The sequence below is a fragment of the Alligator mississippiensis genome, chromosome 1 (genome assembly GCF_030867095.1).
Source record: "Alligator mississippiensis isolate rAllMis1 chromosome 1, rAllMis1, whole genome shotgun sequence".
Taxonomy (NCBI): domain Eukaryota; kingdom Metazoa; phylum Chordata; order Crocodylia; family Alligatoridae; genus Alligator; species Alligator mississippiensis.
In genome coordinates this window covers 113,498,502-113,522,586 of record NC_081824.1, presented here as the reverse complement: position 1 = coordinate 113,522,586, position 24,085 = coordinate 113,498,502, and the positions used below count along the sequence as shown (strand labels likewise).

Genomic DNA, 24,085 nt, shown 5'->3' with positions numbered 1-24,085 from the left:
ATAATATATATATATATAAATAATTAAGTAGAGAAAGATGCAACAAGAGCCACTGTTTGGAAGCTGAAGCTAGACAAATTCAAATAAAAGGTTAGCACCAAATTTTAGAAGAGGTAATTTAGCACTGGAGCAAATTGTCAAGACAGCTGGTGGAATCTTTGTTTCTTAATGTCATCATATCTACAGAGGAGGTCAACTAAGATGATTTTAGTGGTCCCTCATGGCTTTATCTTTGAATCTATAACAACCATGTCTTTGGTCTAGTTTGAAACTGTTATGCACTACTGGAGATCAGTATATCTGTTGAAATTTTCCTCTTGTTAGGTTGTAAAAAAGGTATTTAGAAAAAAATTTAATAAGCTTTCAGTAACTGAAAGAGAGCTATTTATATAATTCTGTGTCCACTGAAGACAGGAATTGGATTAATAGATTTTCAAAATTCTTTTACTACTGATTATATGACTCACTATTATGTTTCACTAGTGGAGACGGGCATAAACTAAGTTTTGCATCTGTTTTGAAACTTGTCTGTCTGACAACCCGTGGACCCAGAGAGTTCTAATGAATGGATCTGTGTCATCTTGGTGAGAAGTGGCCAGTGGTGCCTCTCAGGGGTTGGTGCTTGGTCCAGTGCTTTTCAACATCTTTATCAAAGATTTGGATGTGGGGGTGAAGAGCTCACTAATTAAGTTCACAGACGACACCAAGTTATGGGGAAGTGTGGTCATGCTTGAAGATAGGCTACAGACACAGGCAGACCTAGACAGGCTAGAAAGTTGGGCAGAGCGGAATCTGATGAAGTTCAATATTGAGAAATGTAAAGTGCTCCACCTAGGGACAACCCCCTGCCCCCCCTCCCCCCCCCCCCCCCCACACACCTACAGGCTTGGCAATGCCAAACTGACCAGCACCATGAATGAAAGGGACATGGGGGTAATAATAGATCACAGTATGAATATGAGCCGGCAGTGCAATGCTGTAGCCAACAGGGCAAATGATACCCTGGCATGCGTCAATTGATGTGTCTCCAGAAAAACTAGGGAAGTGATTCTTCTGCTCTACTCAGCACTGGTGAAACCGCAGCTGGAGTACTGCATCCAGTACTGGGGACTGCACTTCAACATGGACGTGGTAAAGCTCAGGAGAGCCCAGAGAAGGTCCCCCGGTATGATCAGAGATTGTACAGCAAGCTATATGAGGAAAAGCTGAGGGACCCGGGACTCTTCAGCCTGAAAAGAAGAAGGCTGAGAGGAAACTTGATAGTGGCTTACCACTGTATCAGGAGGATACATCAAGGGCTCGTTGAACAACTGTTCACCAGGGCATCCTTGGGGAAAACCGGGAGTAATGGCCACAAACTCCTGGAAGACCAATTCAGGCTCAACATCAGGAAAAACTTTTTCACAGTCAGGGTGTCCAGACTGTGGAATAAGCTCCCTCCAGAGGTGGTGCAATCACCTACCCTGGAAATCTTCAAGAGGAGACTGGATGGTCACCTGACTCCCAGTTGTCTTTCCTGCCTGGTGTAGGGAGGCTGGACCCGATGATCCCCCCAAGGTCCTTTCCAGTCTTGCAATCTATGAAAGATGCTTTTGATAATGGGGATGTTACAGAAGAAGCAAATTGGTCTGGATGTTTCCCTTGGCAAAATTGCCTCTTATCTTGCCTGTGTTTAGTTTTAGCCATCTGCTCGTCATCCAGGTGCTAATCTTTGCTGGGCACCCGGAAAGCTGAGAGATGGTGCTATTTACATTTGACTTAATGGAAATGTGTTTCAACAGCAAATCTGGTTTCTGAGTATCTTCGTTCAGATGGTCAATAATATGAAGGAGAGGACTGAACATTCTTGGATGGGTACAGGTAACGGATTTTGAGGTGAGTGAACAGTAGCCAATAACAGTGTTCTGGGTTGAATACGAAAACAAAAAAAAGACTTGGGGCATTTCCGCTGATCTCTGCAGATTCATGTGGCTTAGAATTTGAGTAGTTTTTATGAATAGCTGTCATTACTTGCCATAGAGGGGTCCAAGCTGGACAAAATTCTCTTAGCTGTGGAAAGGAGACATCATTCCAGAGTTTTCCCTCGGCATCATATCCTGAACTGTAGCCAGGCATCTCAGCTGGTAGGTGAAATTAGAAACTTTGTAATAGCCTCTTAATTAGCTTGCTTAGAAAAAAGTTTGGAATATGGATACCCAATGTAAGCAATGAGAGATAGTTAGCTGTGTTAATCTAAAGTCAGGCAGCAAGCAGATCAGGGTGGTACTTTAAAGTTTATCTTGTTCAGAAAACCATAATCTTTCATAGGCTACATCTGGGTAACTCTACAAAAGTTTGCGTTTATGAATGGGTTAGTCTTTAAGGGTGCCTATACACATGCTCTGATGCATTTTAATTAGAACACATTAGAGCAGACTCAGTTAATTTGATTAATTGAGTCTGCTGCATGTTCTAATTAGAACTCTCTAGCATCACCACAATGTCACATGTGTAAGTCCTTGCAGGTTTAAAAATGGCTGCTGGGGTACTTTAATTAAAGCTTGCCAGATGAACTTTAGTTAAAACTTAAAACATCCCACAGCCATTTTTAACCTTGCAGGGGCTTAATACACATGACGCTGTGGCATTTTAACAAGAGTGGCTCTCCAGGAACCATTCTAATTAAAACCTCCCAAGCCAAGGTTCCCTCTAAGCTGCGCGCATGTGGAGCCGCACACACAAAAAAATCTTGCTGCGCATTAACTTTTTAATGCCACACACCCACCCAGAGAGGAGCTGGGCTGCGGCTTCCTAGAAACCCGGAGTGCGGCGGAGGCACTGGGTCCGGCAGTAAATTACAGCGTGGCCGCCCTCCACTCCTCACCATGCTGGCATTCCTGCAGGGAGAGAGAGCAGTGCGGGGCAGGCAGTGGCTCCTCCCCAAGGCAAGGCAGGGGTGGAGACAGGACCTGGGGCAGAACCGGGCACCTCACTGGCTCCGGGGAACTACTCTGCTCTCCAGCCCCTTCGGGCAAGCTTTGCACCGAGCCCCAATGCCATGTGCCTCCTTGCTGCCTGCTCTGCCCAGTGGCAGGACACATATGGCTCCATGCCGCTTTCAAAGGCTATGGAGGCAGAATTGATCATTGTTGAAAGAGTGATGAAATATGCCAGATAGGGCAGACCAGACATACCTTCACTGTTTCACAGTACCTGAGAGCTTTACAGAATATATTAAATGATGTGATTTATGTTTGATACATGAAATCCATTCTCTTTTGCATGCTCTCCTCAGGTGGAGAATTATACATAAACTTTTTTGTTTTCGTAGGGTCTTATATTTTAATTTTTAAAACATAAAATATATACTATATATAGATTAGTACTTCAACACTTTTTTTGCCAATTAATGTTGTGACAATAATTTGTTCAGCGCGCTGAAAGGGGGAGGTGAGACCAATTTGGGACTGGACCAAAGTGGCACGTTCGCAGACTGAAGCATGGACCACAGCAGCGTGGTCACGGACCATTACGCCTTAGAGGGAACATTGCTCCCACCCCCCCACTCCCTAGCATGTGTATAGGCACCCTATGTTGCCACCCTGCCCTGCCTTCTGCCTAATAAGCAGGGATCCTAGTTTTCTCTGACAAACCCCTCCCCTCCCCCCCCAAAACAACCCAATTTTGGGGTTAAAAAAGATAACCCAAAATCCACCTTTTTCCACAATCAAAATGAAACACCACTATATATCTATCTATGTATTAGTGGTGTTTCATTTTAATAACGGAAGAATGTAGAGTTTGGGTTACTTTTTTTAACCCCCCAATTCTTTTTTTTTTTTTTTTTAAATCAGAGAAAACCAGGATCCCTTCTAAAAAGCAATAGTTTCTTTAGTTTTGCTTAGAGGATTGTATGCTTTAGGCAGAATGATAGAAAACACATTTCATATGGTCATATTCTTTCTGAATAATGTAACTAGAATTCACAATAGTTTATCGAATATAAAATATATGTTTAAATTGAAGGTCTCTTAATCTAAAGGCTTGATTTATTTCTTTAAGGAATATGAATGAACACTGTGTTTGCCAAAGGGTAACCATTAAAGTGTGAGCTTTATGTTATGTTCAAGAGAAATTATGAAAATTCTGAACTAAAAATGCCGTCAGTAAATCAATATTAATGTAAAAATCCCTGTGCATGTAAAATTGTATTTTTATTTGCATTAAGCGCTTTGAAATGTCAGCAGTGTAAAAAGACAGGAATCACCTTTGTAGCTTGCTGAAGGAAATGAATAGACTGCCAGTTGCCCCAAAATGTTTCACTTCTGATACTGGCAAAGATGCTTGATGATTCTGCTCCAGGACACATTCATGTGGAACTTGCTTATTTGAGCATGTGCATCTGAAGAGAAAAATTGGCCTTTTGTAAGGAAGACAGATCTTTAGGCCCTGACTGCTAAATATTACAGAACAAATTATAGGATATTTCCTTAGCTCTAGTGGCATTTTCTTAAGTAGAGGATAAAAGTGAAGTGAGTTAAATTTATACAGTAACAATAACTCAAGCTGCTGCTGAGGAAGCAGCTTACAAGAAATAATGGAGGAGAATATGCAGTGGAGTTCATTCATTTGCACTGGAACAAAGGGGATGAGTTACAAATTTTGGGAAATATAAATGTTTTCCATGGCTAGGATGACTATACACCCTGGTTTGGCCAGGACAATCCCAGATTTCATAGGCCATCCTGATGCCTGGGCTCAGGCACCTGCATGGGGTGAGATGGGATGGGTGACTGTGCCCGAAAGTTTGCTAAGAACTTTTTTCCAACTATTCCATTGGTCTAATAAGATCTCGCATCTACCCAAAGAACCTTGCCTGTCTGCCACTGGCAGCCTTGTGTCCTGTTGCTGCAGCTGCTGCTGAGGCCCGAGCTGCACTGTGTGTCCATGCAGCCACCTCAAACTGGTGGAGCCTGGGGGGCCTGGCATAGGGATCACTCCCAGCCAAATCCAGCCTGCATGAGGGGAATGGAGCCTGGCTGCATGCCTCCCAGCCCCACTCCAGCATCAGGGCTCCCAGGAGTCGTGCGGTTAGGGCTGTGTTTGTGCGAGTGTGTGCATCTACATAGGTTCAAGGGTGCAGAGGGACAGGCTGGACATGGATGAATGGGTGTGTGTGTGTGTGTCACAAGCCTTGGCATGCCACAGCTCCTACCCTCTATGGGTGTCAGCAACCCTGCCAGCCCCTGGCAGGGATCATCTCCCCGCTGTGCTGATTCTAGCCCCAGTGCAGAGTGGTGTCAGAGCTGCCCTCAGAGCAGCCGGCTGGCAATCCCTGCACCTGCAGCACCCCTGTCCCTCCCTTCTCTATGCAGCATATCCCAGGGCAGCCCTGGCCCTGCCAGCCTCGCACCTTGGAGGTGGCCACTGAGCCAAGCGGAGCAGCCCTACATTGCAGCACCAGCCTCTTTCCAGAGGTCCCAGGTGTGCCCTGCAACTCCACACAGCCCGGGGCCAGGGCAGATCCTGGTGGGTCCCTCGAGGGCAGCCAAATTACAGAAGAGCGTCTAGTTTTCTCTTCCCTCCCCCCTCCCCCCATGAGCTGCAGGCTGGCCTCCAAGCTGTGGCTGCAGCAGTGGCACATGCTCCTGTGAGCAGGGCTGTAAGCACAGCCACGGACTGCTGTTTCCCCCAGGGCTTCACCCGGCTCACTCCCTCCAGGGGGCTCCCCCCTGACTGCCCACAATACCTTCCTCCTCTGGTCCTACTCTGCTGCTTTCTGCCCACTTGCATGTCTCCAGGCCACCGGGGGGTGAGTACCCTGCTGCCTGCTCTTCACCACTATGTGCAAGCATGCATGCAACACCCCTTGTGCCTGATTTCCCTGCAAATAATATGGTCATCCTATGCATGACAAACATGCAGAGCAGAAAAAAAACATGAATATAAAATGTCCTGGCTCTGATGCCAGAGAAAACCTGAGGCATTATCTGCTAGGAAGAAACAGGTTAATAGTTGCATGGAGTGAGGTGGGACAAATTATATAAATTTTTGGCCCCGAACTTGTGGCCCTAGTAATAACCATGTGTGTGAGCTCTTCTGTCCTGATCCCTGGCTTCATCATCATCTGACCTTTGTGTCTGTGGTTCACTGGTCTGCAGATGCTCATGAGACACTTAGGCTGCTTGCAGATGTTCAAAAAAAACCCCAAAAGGAGCTTTACTTTAAACTTGGCACATTTCCGCACTGCACCTCACACTAGCCTGGAAGAGGCAGTGCCTTAGTTGGATCCAGCTCACCCAACATGTGTAAAGATCAGGCACTTCAGTGGGGCTTTTTTGGGGCTTTTTTCTAATAGCTGACTGAATGAGCTCTAGCTAAAAGCCCTCCAAAACCCTGCTGAAATGCCTGATCTATGCAGATTGCAGACTCTGCAGAGCCAGGTCAAAGTAATGCAGTGGGTCTATTTCAGGAAAGGACTTTTTTTTTTTTAAGGTCTGCAAGCAGCCTTAGTGCTCAAGAAAAGAGTATGTGCTTTGAATGTAGGGGTGCTCCTCCCTAAATGACATGAGGCAATATTATAGGTTTGAGCACAGGAAAGGAATATGCTGCATAGGCTTTTTACTGGAGATGTGCTTTACTTCTTGTGTAACTTCCATTAATTTGGCTTGCCTTTCTAACCCACAATGGATAGGAGGGTAGGGTCATGTTAGATCTGTTATGAAGCTAGATAAAAACAGTGAGAAGTAATTAGCTGTGTTAGTCTGCAGTCAGGCAGAAGGCAAGGTAGAGGTGCACCTTATAGACTAATTAAATCAGAGATGCATAAGCTTCTGCAAGCCACAGCTGACTTCATCAAATGCTATGCATTGGATAAGTGGCATTAGCTAGTTTTTTACTAGCCTTTTCATGGCGAATTTAGCAACTTGTGGGAGACTTTTGTGTGAAAGTTTCCTTTGCCAACATACATGATGAGGCAAATGTGGTGATGCTCAAAACCAGAATTGTAGGCAAGCCATGGAAATCAAAACAAATATGGAAATAGGATTCCTTTGTAATCTTATGTGATCTTGGTGGTAGTACTGGGTCTAAACACAGAAGAAATTAAACTTGAATGGAAATGAGTGTAATATGGATCTCAGAAGCTGCAAGGTTCTTAAGGGTATTGAACTGGAATGAACCAAATGCACTTAGTTTAATTAACTGAGATAACTAAATGCAGGGTATATTAGTAATGGAGAAAATTACATACCTAAGAAAACCTGAGACAAATAGGCTTTTTCCTACCATGATTGAGGAGAGGAAATTCTTTCTAAATATAAATAACATTTTATTTTTCCATTGCTTATGATATTTTTCCCTTACATGGAAGGGAAAAGGGGAATACATACTTTTACAAGTGTATGTGTAGGTCACACAGACCACCGTAGGTTGCATGTATCCCTCTAAGTACTGAGTAACCGTTGTGCCCAATCCACAGAGAACGAGTCTTCCCCAGATATATGTAGCCTGATGCTCATGTCAGAGAAACATCCCTAGTGTGTCAGTCAAGATGTCAGCCATTATACGTGCACACATTGGAAAGCCTGATAAATACATGCTGATGTGTCTATAGTGCACTAGGACAGGGATCCCAAACTTGCTAATAGCTTGTTCATAATGGAGAGATCCTTCCTTCTTGTTCATAACTGTGCAGATTGCCTTCTTTCCATTTGTGATGTCTCAACATCTCAGGGGCAGAAGCACAGTAAATTACTTAGAAAAGTATTTCATGCACTTTTAGTTTCTTGTAATGCTGTTTTTAATGCTTTTTAATTGCAACTGGAAACAAGGAGAAAAATTATTGTAGTACTGACGACCATCGACCTGTGATCTGCTGACCAGAATTGTTGTGTCCAGAATATTTGTCATACAGTGTGTTCTTTGGGTGCCAGTACAAGCCTTGGCTCTACAAAATTCTCTGCAAGTGCATAACTATATTTTGGCATTGACCGCTAAGGATACTATGTGAGAGAGTGGGCCTGGGTTTGTGGATCTTTTTGTAGGATTGATGATATTTCATCACCAGACATGACTCCAGTTAGCCTACTTATAATTAAACAGTTGTTAGCCTAGTTATAATTGAAAATATCATTCCAGGGGATCAATTTTTCCTCAAATGAACATGTTTTTTGAAACCAATATAACACAGTGAAAGCAGAGACTTGTACTGTAGTGGCACTCTGGATAACAATGTTTTAAACTTTAAGGAAGTTCAGATTCAAATTTGAATCCAGATTTAAATGTCATGAAGTGTGTCTGCCAGTTTAAAATGTTAAAAATATATTTTGTTTTTTTCCAATTTCTGAAGTCATGCACTTTCTAAAAGTCAAACATTTTTTGCTTGCTTTCCATTTAGACAAATCTTCCCTCTTCATTTAGGTACCATCTCGTAAATCCAATCACAAATTGTCCTGTTGGCTCCATGTTTTTACAAATAGATCATTTTCTCCATTACAAATAAAGCCCACAGTCAATTATCCCAATTAATTAAATGAGGTGCATCTGATTTATAACAGTTCACTGCTAATGAGTGCCTCATAGCTACTCATGTGCATTAATATACTATTTCATGCCAACCTGAATTTTCTTTCTGTAGTTGCATCTAATAATAATATTAGGAGGATCACAAAGGAGTTCTGTTCCCAAAATAGCTTTGATTTCCATGATGATGTTTTGTTCCTGTCTCTGATTTGGAATAATTGCCCATTTATTATTCTCTGTTTATATATGTCATTTAACTCTATGGGATTAACATTGTTCTTTTCTGTGTAGTTAGAGTGTTTGAGTTACACTGTTCAGTGTTCAACAAACCATCCTATCATGTTCTTTCTTTCCTCTCTTTCTTCCCCAGCCTAAATTGGGATTCTTTGAGTTTTCAAGTGTAGAGGCATAAAATTAATATTTCAGACAATAAACATTGCTAATTTAGGAATTTAAGGTTCAACTTTGCTCCCAGTGGGAGATTTGACGCCATCAAAGGGATAGAATTGGGTGTCTAGTGTTGTAGTCTAAGAATTAGTTGGTGGTTACGACTGGTCAAGAGGGACTGATGCAGGTCTGAGAGGGGGCTAGAATATGCTGATTCTAAAATAGACCCACAAGTATTCTTTGGTGCAATTCATCCCAGTGAAGGTGCCTCACCCAATTCGCGATACCTAAATCCCTGTATTTTAAGGGCACAGTGTGTTATTATATATACCTGGAGACTTTTGTAGGTTCCCAGCAGGTGAGTTCTCTCAGTTATCTGAACCCCATTAGAAGGTACTACACCCACAAAAGCCATTTCGATTGCTGAATTTGTTTGGATAGGTGAAACCACACTACCTTGTGAGGAATTATATGTGCTAGCACATGATACATACTGTTCATTTTGATATGGTTTCCCAGTATGTATACTAAGTATAGTAAAGGTTTAAAAAGAAGAGATTTTATACAATACCAACAGTTTAGAAGTTAGTAAAACAAAGTTGCCATTCAGATAATCAAGGGATTGGACAACTCAAGGTGAACTGTAGTAAGGATGTTTTAAAAAGAGACAAATCTGGCAAAATGTAGGACAACGTAGCTCACCTCGATTCTTTGCTTTTATGCAATCCTATTATGGTGAATCTAAAAAAAACTCCTGGGGCAAGACATTGTGACAGGAGCCCATAACCATTGGATTGCAGTGTTGCATGTTACCAGAAGTGGCTTGATGGCATCATTTGAAAGCATTGATAGAGGTCCCAGTTCAAAATAAATGTATTGCCATGGAGAAATTGCAGGCATTATTTAGGGAAACGGCAGCCAGGTGCCCTGGTATGAAAGCAACCCTAATTGCTAGTTTCATGGAGAGGCATTGATGGATAGATGCTTCACAGCAGACCGAATTTCATTTTTCTGTCTAATCCACAGCCCAATGAAGACAATATGAATCTCTCTGTCAATGTTGAATGGGTTTTGTATTGAGCCTTTATCCTCCTGTCTCAAGAGGCAAGTCTTTTGGACTTTTAATGTTAAAAACAAGGGAAGGCATTCAAGATAGCACAAAATAAGGAGGGAAGTGAGTTTTGGTTTTTACTGTACTTTAATAGAGGAGAAAGTAAAAGCTTCTTTACCAAAGTACCTTTTATAAACCTTTTTGCACGTGCAAAGCAAAATACTTTACCTTGCCACGTGTTTGCAGTCTCAATCTATTATTTTGTGTCTAAGATGAAAGACCTGTAAAAAAGAAAAATGTATAGGTTTAAAAAACCTGCTTGTCACCTTGGATCTAACTTTGGAATTGTAATTACACAGTACATCTTCAGTGACAGCTTGTAACACAGAGGATCAGATCATATGCCAAATGCCATAGAAACAGTCTGAAGTGTCAAAACACAGCATAGTTATTAAAACAAACCAGAGTCAGCTAGCTAGCTTAATAGGCCAAGAAATGAATATATCCATAACAAGTTGTCTGATCTATACACGTTTTTATGAACCCCCTCCAAACAGAGAGCAAAGGGAGAGATTCACTAAATTCTAAAAATAAAACACAGACACTGAGTTCTATTAGCATCTTAATGGCTTCAACACCCTTAAACTTGTTTCATAGAAACATGACTTCTATCTCTTTCATTCCCTCCCAGAGTATTTTGGGTTCTCCAGGTCACGTGTGTACTTATAGGTTCATAGGACTAAACCCTGGCCTGACAGATATCAATTGGTAGGTTGCCATTCTTGTAAGTAGAACTGAAATTTCAGCAGACAAGGCAGGAGAGATGTGTAGCCTCAGCTGCTAAATATGGCCAAAGCAGACCATACCAGTGGTCTTTTTTGGGGATCAGCAATTTTATTCAGTAGGGGCTGGAATGGCCCAGCTCAGGTCTGAGGAAGGTGGGCACTAAGACCCATCTCCTTCCATCGTGGCCCAGCTGTGGCTCAGTGCAGGCAGAGCTCTCCTTTATTGAAGGCCTGGGTGCCTGGTTGTGGCATGGCACAAGGGAGAGCTCTCCCTTCACAGAAGCTGCGGGTGCCTCACCACTGCACAACTTGGGAAGAGTCCCTCCTCCCCCACAGCAAAACCCCCATGGCTTGGCTGCAGCTCATCACTGACCGAGCTCCCCACCATGGAAGCCACAGTTCTGTGGGCTTGGATCTAACCTATGGGCCATAGGTTGCCAGCCCCTGGTTTATCTAATTTCAGAGTCTGTCTCAAAGGTTAGTATAACTGGTGCTCAAGAAGCAGCTTCAAATCTTCTACTATATATCTGATTGTAAAGGAATTTTCTTTCTGACTTAAACTGCTGCATAACAATTGCAGGCAGGCTAAGATGTAGTATTGCAGGAGTCATTTGGGTTAATAAGCACTCCGTTCATGACTTCATGGTATTGTCACAGAGTTAGGCAAATAATTCGCCCAATGCATCTAACCTACTTAGCCATCTACCTTGCTCATGGGGTATCATCAAGAAGATTATGGTTTTGTTCCAAGTCAGTTACTCTTTAGTATTACTTACTGCTGTTCTGAGAGTGTTCAGTTGTAAGCTATTGAGCTGTAGCTTGCTGTGATTGCTCAGATAAAAACATGGCATACTTAATACTTCCCAGAAAGTAATTATTTTTGCTCAAAATAAGCACAAAAGAGGCATAAGCTTGTGTGATGTGTGTTTTTTATTGTAATGTTTCTGTGTTAAATGTGTTCATGCTGTTATAATGCTGTGCCTCAGTTTACCCCTAATGCTAATACATGGGGAAAGAATGGGATAAAGAGATGGTAAAGCCAGAGTTTCATATGTATGGTACAAGACTAGACCAAGTTCCAGCATCGATAAGATTTGAATTGCTTTGTTGACACACGAACAAAGATTGCATACATAGGAGACTCCAGAGGAGCTGAAGAAGATGAGCATGACAATAGGTGGAGCAGGCTGGATAACATGTGGGTGTCGGCTTCTACCCAGGGCAGTCTGAACACAGAGACCAGCAGAGCAGCTTTGACTGTTTGGGAGCTGGGCAGACTGGAAAGAGAACAGGCGTAGGCTGGATTGGGATGGAGGAACTGCTTAACCCTTTGGAGGAGGCAGAGAACTGCTGGGTCGGTGGTCTTGCTTCAAGAGGAGAAAGAAGGTCCCTTTCTCAACCGCAGATGCATGCGTTGCTCCTTGGAATTTTGCATTGCCATTTTTCTCTCCAACAAGAGATAAGGTTCTTCTAGACATAGAATCTAGCTCCTTGACACAGGGCAATAGAAAAACAGGGAGGGTGAGGATGCAAAAATGCAGGATCTCAGAGCTGGAAGGAACCAGGGCTCTTACCTCTGACCACTGTAGCTTTGCCTGGTCTCTGAGAATACGCCCCAAAGCCAGGCCAGGTGGCACTTCTAGAGCACTCTCAGAGCCCAGACCAAGCTACAGTTGTCCTGAGCAAGCACCCTCCTTGGAGCGCACTCTGTGACAGCATGCGCAAAGCAAATTTATGTAAACAAACAAATATTCCTGGAAAATGTACCGCATTATTTGCCTAGGTCTAGACATAACACTGCTTGTGTAGAAACCTGCCATCCCCACTGACTGGAGGCTGGGGAATTATGAAATGGGACCCAAAGCTAGATAAAATAAGTTTCTGACCCTAATAAAACATCTTGGACCAGGTCCTAATTGGGCTTAATTTAGCATTCATAGAGCTTAGCTAATCAACAGTAGCTGAGGATCTGCCCTTATATTTGATGTTTAATGGGGCTCTTTTGTTCTATACTAGCTGTGGTTTTGGCCCATACTTACAATGCTTGTTTTTTTAAGTGTTGGCACATTTTAGGGGAGTGGGAGAAGGAACAGTTGGGGGTCTCTGAGCTTGCTTTCTTTTTTGAATCCTGAACCAGGAGGCAGAGTCCATTGAATAGTGCAATTACTTTGAGTTCTTCAGCAGGATACCATCATGCTTAGAAAGCCTTATATTCTCTTCTGCAAGAGAAACAAATAATATCCTCTTTGGAGGTATTGTTTGGCTGTTTATCATCATATTTACCCTAGTCTCTCTATACAAGTTTCTGGCTTTTCTCACAATAGATCAGCTAAGCCCAAGATCAGTGGAAAAGCTACATTATTTTTAAGTGCCTGGCCTATTCCCCCACCAGCCTTGTGTGTACCCATTATAGTGATTCACCTTGACTCTAATGGCCTTCATTGCTGATAGAAGTGCTGACCCAGGCTGAGGTCTTTTGAACTATGATAGCAATTTATTCTAGCCCTCTGTAAAAGCAGTTGATAGATTGCTGGTTCAGTTCCCGCCCACATCCAGTGATTACTAGCAGGTTTATAGGTTTCTGAAAAAGAGAGAACTAGAAAGAGACACGACTGCCCTAGGGCCCAATTCTGTGTGAGTAGGAGTAATAAACAGGGCCTGGCTGGGTTTGGTGGAGAGCTGCAGTGCTCCAACAGATGTACAAAGAACTGTGCCACAAGAAGGCTCAAGGCCTGGTGAAACCCTCTGCATAATGGAATGGTACCTCTTGCTTTGATCCATTGTGCTTCTTTTCCTAAACTTATCCAGTTCTCTAGCCCCAGCTTCTCACTTTTTCCCTGGATGTGGCTTGCATGCTTTGGTGGGTCTAGATCTTTGCACAAATCCTCCTTCCTTCAGCAGGTAGAATGTTTAACTCAGGACATAATAAAATGTCAGGGTTTGTCTTTCACTTACAGTTTTTTGTTTGTTTTTTATTATGGTTCAATTTAATAAATTTGTAGATCATTAGGGGCTGGAAGGGACCTTGAAGATCATCTGGTCCAGCCCCCCTGCACTACGTAGGAAAAGACAACTGGGGTCAAATGACCCCAGCAAGGTGACTGTCCAGTCTCCTTTTGAAGATTTCCAGGGTAGATGACTGGACTGCCACTGGAGGGAGTTTATTTCACAGTCTGGACACAGTGACTGTAAAGGAGTTTTTCCTGGAATCGAGCCTGAAGTGACCTTCCAGGACTTTGTATCCATTGCTCCTGGTCTTCCCTAGGGCTACCCTAGTGAACAGCTGTTCACCAAGTTCTTGATGTACTCCCCTGATGTAGTGGTAAGCCACTACCAAGTCCCCTTTCAGCCTTCTCTTCTGAAGGCTGAAGAAGCCCAAGTCCCTCAGCCTTTCCTCATATGGCTTGTCTTGCAAGTCCCTGATCATACAGGTTGCTTTTCTCTGGACCCTCTCAAGTTTTTCCATGTCCTTGTTGAAGTGCGGTGCCCAGAACTGGATGCAGTACTCCAGCTGTGGTCTCACCAGTGCAGATTACAGTGGGAGTATCACTTCCTTAGTTTTGCATGAGATGAAACAGTTAATGCATGCCAGTGAGTTGTTTGCCCTGCTGGCCATAGCATTGCACTGCCGGCTCATGTTCATGCAATGGTTGATCACTACCCCTAGGTCCCTTTTGGCCACGATGCAAGTCAATCTTTACTTTCTTACAGTGACTAGCACACGTAGCTGATTCCCCTTCTTCCAAAGACCTTCCCTGCTTGATTGAAACCTTTTTATCAGCTAAGCCTTTAGCAAGACTGAAGCTTTTTTTTTTCTTCATTGGTTTGCTTATATTGCTCTCCATCCTCCACTGTGTTTGAGTAGTGCTGTAGTTCCTTCTTCTGTCTCTGCTCTCTTTCCCTTTCATTTTAGGATTGTCAGTTGTTCATCACTGAAACACTATCAGATGACATTAAGCTTAGATACAGACCTTTTTATTAAGAACGTTTTTTGAAGTAGCTCATTTATGACTGAAAGAGTACAACATTTCTAGTATAATACTTAATGCTTAGTTTAAATTTTTGAGACAGAAAAGTGAGGGGCTGCCCATGTGATTTTATCCCTTTAAATGTCACAGGATTGGCCTAGCAATTCAAAGCCTGACTAGAAAACAAGTAAGTAGAAGCACAAGAAGTGGAAGATGACGTATAAAACTTGACCATGCCCTTTTTTGAATGGGAATTCTTCCCCCCACCATCTATAAATTCCTCTCTTGATCTTTAATATTATAAGCCACACTTTCATATCATATAGCCTACTTTTTAATTTATATGGGTTTTTATGAACATAGGGCCTGTTCCCATTTGTTTTATGGAAGCAGGATCAAGGTCAGGTGGTTTGCTTTGGAGCAAGATGTTCCCATGGTTGGGACACAAGACTGGGACTCAGGAGATCAGCGAGTTCTGATTCTGCCATGTACCACAGGTGTGACTATAGGCAAATTACTTGATCTTTCTTTGTCCCAGCTTCTTTGTGTGTACACTTCTGAGGGCTTGAGTGAGACTTAAGTGATGCAAGGCCTTTATATACAGGTGAATTTTTCCAACAGTCAATTTGTATGTAGATGCAAATACAATTTTTATGTAAATATAAAACTTGCCTATTGTATAGCACCTTCCATCTGTGATTCCCAAATTACTTTGGAAGATGCCCTGCTAGTCCTTGATTTCATTAAGAGTACAGTAAAACAAGGCTGGAATCTTGACTCACTTAAAAATTTGGGCTGTTTTGTACTTCCTTCCAACCCCTTTCCATGCTCCTCCATGAACACAGTTTGATTCTTTTTCAATAAACCTTTCTTTTCTCCACCTTTTCGTCCTGTCCATTCCTTTTTTCTTTTGTTTGCTTCCTTCCTGCTGTCCCAGAGCCCTCTCTTCCTGTATATTTGATGATTCTCTTTTCTTTGCCATTTCTTTTCTTTTCTTTTTTTCTTTTATTGTCATTCTATTCTCACTCTTCCTTTGGAAAAATACATTTTAAAGATTCAGTGTTACTTTTAAATCTTATTTGAAGATTTTGGCAGGCACATCACAGCTCAGCCTATCCTGATTCTTTTTTCCTTTGCTTTCCACCCTTTGTTGCTCTGCATACCTCCAAGAGAGCTCATCAGAATTATATTTGTAAGATTTCAAATCTCTGCACTTGTGTCTGACGTGGAGGGAAAAAAAATCTCCTAGAAGAATCCCTTAGATGTTTTATTTTACTGGACTTCAAGGGAGGAAGAGTTCTCAAATTAAAATCTTCAGGCATAATTCTCACTTTGCTCCAAGAACAGCAGGTGAAGAAAGGTTTTCTCAAGTAAGATGATGATACCAGGTATCCTGCTTTTTAAGGGCAGGAAAAGGAAAGTAAAAACAACATGGTAGCTTTCCTTTATATAGCACCACCTTTTAATCTAGGTTGTATACTCAGAAACCCATATGAACACTGATCTTTCCACAGCTTCACGGAAGTTGACAGAAGCTGTCTGTATTGCCATGCCTCTTTTTACTAAGGCCACCCCATGAAGTTGGGGGCTGCAAAATGAGATGGCTGCAAAGTGAGCGGTTCCATACTGAGTGGAGACAAGAAGATACAGATGATTTCATCTCCTTGCCAGCTTTATGGAGACTGGCAAAATTCAGGCATAAGGAATCTGTGGATGGGTAGATTTCTGAAGATACATGGCTTTAACATGGATGGTTCGAGTCTTCCTCTGAATCCATTTGTTCGGGGAGGAGCCCCACAGCTCCTTTTGTGGAGGTAAGATGCATCTCCTCCATGGAACATGCTGCACTGCAGGGGTTGAGGGCTGGTCTTTGGGTTGGATTAGTCGTCTTCTGCATCTAGCCCACAGGTGTGCCAAGCATTCATTTTTCTTGTAGCACCTTTTTACTGATGGCAAGAAAGTTAAAATGACTAGGGATAGAGATCTATTTGTTAGCAAATGAGCTCAGATACAACCAGTCTGTAGCACGTTGGGGTCCCACGGGTGGCTGTGATGCCTCCTGGTATCTCTGTGACTGTCCCCCACTCTGCCCCTAAGGCACCTTCCCGTCTCTCCTGCCACACCTTGATGTAATAATAATAAATAGGGTGGCTGCCCAAGGGCCTGTGTCTGGCTCCAGTCCAGCTGGACCCCCACTGGCCTCTACTGCTCCCAGGCCCCTTGCTGGACTTCTCTCTGGCTGTGCCACTGCAGGGCACCTAAAGCCTTAGGAGCTAATCTCATGGCTCCAATCCTTCCCTACACCATGCCCCAAGCCTTGCAGGTGCTACAATATCATTGTCCTTTCCTGTTGGGGCTGTGACCTCCTTGGTATCTGCCCTTTTACTCTGGCTAGGCCTTCTAGCCTGGGCCCACTGTGTTGGATCTGGCTTTGAAGCACTAGCTCTGGTTCATCCCTTCTGGTCACCAGGCCTCTGGCTCCTGTCTGGTCATGCCCCTCTCGGGCACCGGGCCCCTGGTCCCTGTCTGGCTCTGTGGTCTTGGACTTTGCCCCTCTCTGGGATCAATAGTCACTCAAGCCTTAAGCCTGCCCCTAGCTCTGTTACATACCTTCCCTACTTACTTATGGCTGATAGGCAAGGGAGGGTGTGGGGTGCTCAGTCTGGCTCCCCCTTAATTTTTGTCCCAGCTCAGCAGGCACGGGACAAAAGAGAGTTCCTTCTCTTATCAAGGAACTCTTCAAACATCAGATCCGAAGCTACCCATCTTGCAATCCCCCTAGCTTTATTCCTTTTGCCTCCAAGGACTCCTTTGTGTTTTTCCACCAATTCAGAGTCCTTCCTCCTGAGGTCCAAACAGCTGATCAGCTCAGTTATTTCCCAGGAAGGTTTTTCATTTTTACATTTGACCACACCTCGGCCACTGGGTTTTCCCCCCATATTTTTTGTAGAAGTCCATAAATATAACACTCCCTGTTTCCCTTCTCAGGTGGTCTTTGATGGTCCACCAATTAGTCCACTCAGGGAAGTTACTCATACACACCCTTCTACCACTCAGGATCATCCCAATCTCTGTCTGCCACCTGACCTGGGGTAGGTTTCATCTCTCCTACCTTGGACCGTACCTACTCTCAGCTCCTTCTGGGGCTTGGTAGGTCATCTCCCTGCAGTCTGCATACAAGGCTCTCATGCTGGCTGCTGAGTTCCCCTACTAGCTGGCAGGACTTCTGGAGCACTCTGCCATTCGTTTGCCCCCACTCCCCTGCTTACCCAGGTATGGTTGTTCCACTGATGGTTCCATACCCCAAGGTATTTTCCCCTGTAATAGTGCTTATGGGATGGAGGCAGAGAGACTATGTTCCTTCTCCCTGTTATAAGGCCATGCTGTGGGCCTTATTATACTCTGTACAAGCAGGGCCACATGCCCATTGGCAAGCTCTATTTGTCCCTTGGCCAGAGTCCTGGTTTTTCAAAGCAGGTTCAGCCCTGGTTTGGGTCTGGACAGGAGGACTTGTTTCCCCCTTTGGCACATGTTTGTCCTTCTCTAGGACTTCATTCTGGCACCCTGGTCCTACAATTCCCCTTCAGGGTGAACTGGCCTCTTTCCCTACAGCCGCCATCTCAGAAACTGCTGCTGCCCACTCTTCTCTCAGCTATCCTTTCAGTCAGGGCTGTGCCCGAGGTCAGGTCTTTGCTGCTTTCTTGCCTCTATCATTTTCCACAGCTTTGGGAGTTTTCTGTGGCCTTTCTCCATGGGCGTGGGTTTGTGGGAGCACCACTCTTGTCAGGCATCTTGGGAGTCTTTATCCTCTGCCTTGTGGTTAAGGCCCTTAGTCCCAACTTGGGACTCCCCTTTCTGCCTTGCTGCTTCATGCTTTTTGTACTAGCAAGTGATTTTTACCAGATCTTTCAACAACTTTTTAAATTTCCTGACTACTTGTAGTACCCAGCTCTCTCAGCTGTGATGCAAGGCCCCTCAATCCCTGTGTGACTTCTTCTTTGAATGGGTGGAGTCCAGTGTCACACCTCAGCTGCTCTAGACCTAACTCTCTGCCCAGCCTCGGGTTTTCACTGGTCAGCTCAGCATTGGCTCACTAGAGCACTGTGAGCTGATCCTCACAGCTGACTTTATCTGCCTGCAAGTTGTCCCTCTGCACATGGGCTTCAGCCAACTCCAAGTTACCTCTTGAGAGTTCTTTCTGCCAGGGTGTTTGCTCACCCTGTCCATTCTTATATTATAAAAGCCTAAGTCAGTCTGTCTGTCCATTCAGAACGCTTTGTTCGCATTCTGGTTGGCTGATGGAAACAAGAGGCAGAACAGCAGCAGCATGGGGCGCTAGGTGGTGGCATTCCATCCCAGCCCCCTCTGCCCCACCCCTGCCCCCCATCATTCTTGACAGGCAATTGGCTAGTAATTATATAAATATGCAGTGGACACAAGCTCCTGCACCAGGGCTTAGGTACTAGTGAGGTCTTTGTGCAGCACAGACAAGAGCTGCTCACTCTGTATGTGAGGGGCAAGGGAGCTGGGGCACATGACTTATGAGGAGAGGCTGAGGGAACTGAGCTTATTCAGTCTAGAGAAGAGAAGACTGAGAGGAGATTTAATAGCACCCTTCAAGTGCCTGAAGGGGAGCTCAAAAGAGGATGGATCTAGACTGTTCTCAGTGGTGACAGATGACAGAACAAGGAGCAACGGTCTCAAGTTGCAGCAAGAGAAGTTTAGGTTAGATATTAGGAAGAATTTTCTCACTATAAAGGTATTAAAACATTGGAACAGGTTGCCCAGAGAAGTTGTGGACTCTCCATCCTTGGAGGTTTTTAAGACCCAGCTAGACAAAGCCCAATCTTATGCTTATTTTTATCTGATGCTTATTTTGCACATCTAACTGTTTTTGAAGGTCTGCTACCTTGGCCTTATGTTTTTTCCCTTCCCCTCAGTTGTCAGGGCTTTCATACTTTGGGACAGGGTCCATCCCCCCAGCCTCAGAGGCAAAAACATCCAAGTTGTCTTGGAATGCTCGTAGCTTTGCCTCCCACTCTTGGCTTCCTTCTGCTGCTATCAGCTGCTTTATTTCTTTCCTGATCTCAGCCTCAGCTGCCAGTAAGCATTTCAGCTCTTTGCTCTTGCTCTCCTTGCTCCCTGTCAGTATCTGCTGTCTCAAGGGAGCTAATTCTGCCTCAGTTTGCTTGTGGCCTCAGCATTCTACTACCAGCTCCCATTGAAGGTGGTCTGCCTGTCTGCCCACCTCATCTGCAAAGAGTTGCACCTTTAACAGTTCCCATTCCAGTGTATCTGTATGATCAGGCTCCAACACTACTTTTCTGCTGCCATTCAGGGGCTCCAACCCCTGGCCCCAGCATGCTGGCTTGTAAGGTGAAAGCGAAACTGGAAATGCCCACCGTGGCACTTCCGGTTTTGCCAAGCCCCAACAGCCCGGAGCATAGCAGGCTGCGTGGGCCTGCTTCCCTGTCCCTTGGGGCCCGTGGGAGGGTCAGTGATGCGGCGGGAGGGTCGGTGATGCCCCCGACGCAGCAGGAGAAGCAGCAGCCCAAACAGGCAAAGACACCTGTTCGAGCCTCTCAACCGGCATATTTTGTTATCCGGCACCCCCCAGTCCCCATGGGTGTGGGATAACAAAGCTTTTGCTGTATATGCCTGTTGAATACAGTAGAATCCTCTTAATTTAGTTACCCTAACAGACAGCCTATTCTCTAAAGTAAACTTATTCCTTGTAAGAGATGAAGCCATTAAAACACAGCCCAAAGAGCTTTAACATGCTAAAAATAAGGACTAGAAATATAAAAATATGAACAGAAAGTTCCTTACTGCTCTCACCCTTAATTAAAACTCTTTTTTTCATTGGAGGTGTCTTAAAAGCTTGGAGCTCTGAATCACACACCTGGTAAAGTACCACTTAATAAGATCACACCATCTGAATATATATTTCATTTAAGTGGAATTTATGTTAATATTGTCTTAATTAAGCTTCAGTCATTACCATTTGCTGTCATTAAGTTAAATGCAGTTCCCTGGGAGATGTCCCAATTAAGGGGTCAGTTGATTAAGTGAATTCTCTGTAAGTGAATTAAACAGTGACAAGTAGCTTTCTAGCTTAGAACTGTTGGGATAGGAGTCTGGATCAATTTTAATACCGTTCTCCTGGAAACAAACAACACAGTGACTTTTGGGAATACTATGATATGGAAACATTTTACACTGGTTTCCTAGACTTCTCTATATTTTAAAAGTTCTATGCTGCCCACCTGTGTAATTCAAATGGCACTGAATGTAATGATGATCCAGAATGGAGCATTGTTCTTTAAACGACTGCTTTTGTCTAGCTCATCACAGTTAGCTGTCCAGGAAGTGGCGGAATAAGATTAGAGGGCAAATCAATTGTACAGTTCATGTAAATGAATTATATTCAGGAGTACCCCCAGAAATCAATGACCTGTCTTAGATAATAGTCAGGAAAGACAGAGCTCTGCCTTTTATCATTTGTAAGAGCATTGGGAAGCGCAAATGTATTTATCAAGAAAATTCACAGAAAGGAAGAATGGCCTGTGGCATAGAAAAACCATAGTGTTTAAAAAAGCTTAGGCATTCTTAACCCACATTTGGGGACTAATGTATGGTCTTCACATATACATTGCTTTGTGGTTCTCTGGGACACGGTGCCTCTGGGACATATCTTACCATGGTTAACTCATATGTTAGCTGTAGAACAACCCCCCCACCCCTTATTAATCTAATGCTAAATAACACGAAGGGTCAGATTGTGAATCCTTTGCCACATTCTGGTGAGCAGTTACTTGCCAGGAGTCTTTCCATTGACTTCAGTGGTCATTGGATCAGGTTATATGCAGTTTTCTGGGTGATGCCCCAATTAAGGGGTCAGTTAATTAAGTAAATTCTGTGCAAATGTTTTAAACAGTGACAAGTAACTGTATAGTTTAGAACTGCTGAAATAGGAAATTGGATCACTATGTTCTACCAGAAACAAACAAGAGAGCAACTTTTGGGAATACCATAATACAGAAACATTTTACACTGGTTTCCTAGATTCCTCTGTGTTTGTCTACACCACTCACTTTTGTAATTTAAATGACAGTGAAGTAACGATAATCCAGAATGGGAGCATTGTTCTTTAAGCAACTACTTTTGTTTAACTCAGTTTGAATTGAGTGAATGGGGGTTTCTCTGTGTGAATTCATGATCACTACTGTAAGAAAAAAAAGTTGCCTTCAAGTACATACTATACTAGTACACTGCGTTCAAAATCAACTAGTATTTTGACAAACTAATTGATGCTTTAGAAGCCTCATAAAAACAAGAGAAGGCATGCCAAACCATAGTCCATGTGACAAATACTGTGCTGTTACATCTAAGCTGCATTCACTGTTCTATATATAGAGGGGGTGTCTTAAAAGAACATCTTTCAATATTCTGCAATTAAAAAAAAAAATCAGTGACACTTCAGTTTCCAAGACAAGTAATTTTTCAAAATATTTGTGGCATTCCCATACCCTTCTGTCAGCTGCCTATGTGCTGGTCTAATTCCATCTCAAATGTCCTTATGCTATTTTCATCTTTAGCTCTCAATGAAAAGCTCTCTTGGTACACAGATTTCCATTGAGCTTAGTTGCAATATAACTATAAAACATTCATTTGGGAGTGTAACAGGGGGCCTTCCCAGGGCAGGTCAGAAGTTGGCCCGCCCACCTGTTTCTGGGCTAACCCCCTGCCTCTCTCATCTGCCATGCCTTACTGTTTAATAATTGGTGTCTTAATGAGGCAGGAAGCTGCCCTTTGGCAGCCCTATTCTTCTGGGCCTATGTCTGCAGCTACAACCACCCCTGCACTGCATCCCAAGCCTCGCATATCATGCATGATGTTCCTTCACACCACAACTGGTGCTCCCGGGTCTCACAAGGACTCTCCCTTCTTCTCTGGAGGGGTAGGTCATTGTGCTCTCCCTTGCTGTAATTTTTGACCCACACTTGGCCTCTTTGCAGTGGAGACTTGCCCCTAGCTTCCTGGCTGAGCCCCCCCTATTTGGCTTCAGGCACAACTATGGCCTCAAATGTCCAAAAACATACCTTGGCCTGCTCCCCACACATGGGGTTCCCACTATGCATACTCTAGGGCCTCTACACCATGCCCCCCCCCCCCCCCGGGGACTTCTCATCATCTTCACAATCAACTACTTACAGGGCTGACCCTTGCACTGCCCTTCTGGCTTACTTCCAGCTTGGCCCTACTCTGTGCAGGGCCACCGGCATCCCTGCCCCCTCAAGGCCTTCACAACTGCCCTCTCTCTCCAAGGCCACACAACTATCTCCAGCCAGGGGCCTCTGGGGTCTTCCTCCCCTGCAGGCTCAGGTGGGCACAGCCATGCCTGGCCCTTGTACCCACTGAATTGTGGGGGCTAGGGGTTAAGGTGCCTCAACCCACCTTTCACTGGGGTAGTAATTGGCCTGGCATTTCCTGGGAGCTCCCACACCACCAGGAGCCCCACCAGGCCATCCATCCCCAGCAGGGTGCAGTTTCAAGTCATGCCCAGGACCAAGAGCCTCCTGCTCTTATCTTCTGATGTTCCTGCTGCAGCTCAGCCAGGCGATGTTTCTGCGTCGGCTGCCAGCAACAAACAGCAGCCTTTGTATCCTTTGTTCTTAAAATGGCTGCTGCCATCAGGCATCTGCTATCTACCTGACTCTGCCCTTAAAGTGGCAGGCACCCAAAGGTGCACTGCCACAGGGAGGAAAAGGACCCTTGGATTAAAACTGCTGGAAGAACTATGCTAAATCTACAAGGCCTGTTACTGTTTTATAGGTGAAAACTGCTTAAACTCATTTTTGTATTTCTTATTTACATAGATGATTTACATATCCAGTTTCAGCCCGAAGAACTTTGGAAAAGCTGTGCTCTAAACTCGAGAAAGCTGGTGTTTGGAATGATCGCTGTTAAATATTGAAGTATAAAGGTATTGGCTGGTATTATTATCATACAATTTTGAAATGAAGTTATTTTGTCTCTATAGAAATATTAAGACTCATACTTCATGGTTTGTCATTTTACACTCCTCCACATGCTAGGCCTATTAATATAGGTGGGGTGTTACCTATTATTACTGGCTATTGTTATATTCTGTCGTGGTTTATCTAAGAGCCTTCATTGGGGATTAAGTGTCCTGTGACTAGAGATTATTATAAGCAACATAAAACAGCACCGGCCCCAGAAATCTCTAAGGATTGAGTAGATGTGTGGAGATAAGAATAAAATATTTTAGAAAGAGGGAAGAATAGACTGTAACCAAATGGGTGCATCTACATATGAAATGAAGGCAAAGAAATAAACCCAAGAGCTGTTTAAGCCAGAGTAAACTTCTC

The 24,085-nt window shown here is 43.9% G+C and overlaps 1 long non-coding RNA gene across 1 annotated transcript; it reads right to left on the bottom strand.

Annotated features, from left to right (window-relative positions):
- Positions 1-4,196: 4,196 nt before the first annotated feature.
- Positions 4,197-23,395, bottom strand: LOC132243362 (uncharacterized). Its single transcript, XR_009454838.1, has 3 exons — positions 23,151-23,395; positions 10,169-10,221; positions 4,197-4,381 (listed from the first exon to the last, which is right to left on the bottom strand). It is a non-coding gene; the product is annotated as an uncharacterized LOC132243362 (long non-coding RNA).
- Between the last annotated feature and the right edge of the window lie 690 nt (positions 23,396-24,085).